The following is a 2,500-nucleotide window of genomic DNA, read 5'->3' as shown; positions in this document are numbered from 1 at the left end:
GCGTACGAACCGCATGAAACTTCCAGAGGCATTTGCAGCAGGAATGCATGTGCACTCAAAAACTTCTATATGTTTCACGGATAGACCCCGTGAAACGCTAGAAATTGGCGGGGATGTGTCTCTTGTGGCTCACGGGGCTGTTAGGGTGGCACAGAACTCCCTCGGAATGGGAAAAGGGGTCATTTTCGTGTTGCCACATTGCATAGGAACGCCATGAAACTTCCAGAGGCATTTGCAGCAGAAAGGCACGTGCACTCAAAAATTTTAATATTTTTCACGCATAGACCCCGTCAAACGCTAGAAGTTGGCGGGGATGTCTCTCTTGTGGCTCACGGGGCTGTTAGGGTCGCACAGAAATGCCTCGGAATGGGAAAACGGGTCATTTTTGTGTGGCCACATTGCATAGGAACGGCATGAAACTTCCAGAGGCATTTGCAGCAGGAATGCATGTGCACTCAAAAACGTCTATATTTTTCACGGATAGACCCCGTGAAACGCTATAAATTGGCGAGGATGTCTCTCTTGTGGCTCACGGGCGCTGTTAGTTAGGGTCGCACAGAAATCCCTCGGAATGGGAAAAGGGGTCATTTTCGTGTTGCCACATTGCGTACGAACGGCATGAAACTTCCAGAGGCATCTGCAGCAGAAATGCATGTGCACTCAAAAACGTCTATATTTTTCACGGATAGACCCCGTGAAACGCTAGAAATTGGCGGGGATGTGTCTCTTGTGGCTCACGGGGCTGTTAGGGTCGCACAGAAATCCCTCGGAATGGGAAAACGGGTCATTTTCGTGTTGCCACAATTGGCATACGAACGGCATGAAACTTCCAGAGGCATTTGCAGCAGAAATGCATGTGCACTCAAAAACGTGAATATTTTTTCACGGATAGACCCCGTCAAACGCTCGAATTTGGCGGGGATGTTTCTCTTGTGGGTCACGGGGCTGTTCGGCTCGCACAGAACTCCCTTGGTCCACCTGATTCGTGCATACAGGCAGCAACTAAAACTCTGTAAACCTGCTGTGAGGACATCTAAACAGTGGACCAGTGAGGCTGTGGAAGATTTGCGGGCATGCTTAGACTGTACTGACTGGGATATGTTCACGACTGCTACCAATAGTCTGGATGAACTCACAGAGGCTGTGTACATCAGCTTCTGTGAGGACTGCTGTATCCCAACACGTACCAGGGTGAACTTTAACAACAACAAGCCCTGGTTCTCAGCAAAGCTCAAAAGGTTGAGGTTGGAGAAGGAGGAAGCGTTTAGGAGTGGGGATAGAGACAGATTCAAGGAGTCGAAGAACAGGTTTAGCAAAGCGGTGAGAGAGGCTAAACGACTGTACTCAGAGACACTAAAACACCAGTTCTCTACTAACGACGCTGCTTCTGTCTGCCAAAGGGCTCAGGCACATCACCAACTACAAACCCAGAGCGCCCCACACCACTAACGACTCCCGCCTAGCCAACGACCTGAACGAGTTCTACCGTAGATTTCAAAGACAATTGGACTGTCCTGAACCACCCCTTCCCACCCAAGAGGCCCCATCCCCCACCCATACTACAGAAACGACTCTCTCCTTTCAGGAGGGAGAAGTTAATGGGCTTTTCAAGAGGCAGAATCCACGCAAAGCAGCCGGGCCGGACTCTGTCTCTCCAGCCACCCTCAGGCACTGCGCTGACCAGCTGTCTCCGGTGTTCACCAACATCTTTAACACCTCCCTGGAGACATGCCATGTACCAGCCTGTCTCAAGTCCTCCACCATCATCGCTGTGCCCAAAAAGCTAAGGCCAACAGGACTAAATGATTACAGACCGGTCGCCCTTACATCTGTGGTAATGAAGTCTTTTGAGCGCCTGCTCCTGGCACACCTCAAAGCCATCACAGACCCTCTCCTGGACCCCCTTCAGTTTGCCTACAGAGCCAACAGGTCTGTGGACGACGCAGTTAACATGGCCCTCCACTTCACCCTACAGCATGTGGACGCCCCAGCATCCTACGCCAGGATCCTGTTTGTGGACTTCAGCTCTGCCTTCAACACCATCATCCCTGCCCTGCTTCAGGACAAGCTCTTCCAGCTGAACGTGCCCTACTCCACCTGCAGGTGGATCACAGACTTCCTCTCTGACAGGAAGCAGTGCGTTAAGCCGGGAACAGAAGTCTCTGACTCCAGGTCCATCAGCATGGGAACTCCTCAGGGCTGCGTCCTTTGCCCACTGCTCTTCTCCCTGTATACCAACAGCTGCGCATCCAATCATCTGTCCGTCAAACTCTTGAAGTTTGTCGGACGACACCACCCTCATTGGGCTGATCTCTGGTGGGGATGAGTCTGACTATAGGTGGGAAGCTGACAACCTGGTGACCTGGTGTAGCCAGAACAACTTAGAGCTAAATGCTCTAAGGACAGTTGAGATGGTTGTGGACTTCAGGAAGAATACAGCCCCACTCACCGCCATCACCCTGTTAGACTCCGCAGTCAAAATTGTGGAGTCCTTCCGCTT

This window comes from Petromyzon marinus, unplaced genomic scaffold (assembly GCF_048934315.1).
Source record: "Petromyzon marinus isolate PM22_M1 ecotype Great Lakes invasive population unplaced genomic scaffold, UKy_Petmar_22M1.pri1.0 PM_G_Scaffold_6, whole genome shotgun sequence".
NCBI classification, from domain to species: Eukaryota; Metazoa; Chordata; class Hyperoartia; order Petromyzontiformes; family Petromyzontidae; genus Petromyzon; species Petromyzon marinus.
The sequence above is the reverse complement of the archived record's forward strand: the minus strand, read 5'-3'. Positions refer to the sequence as shown.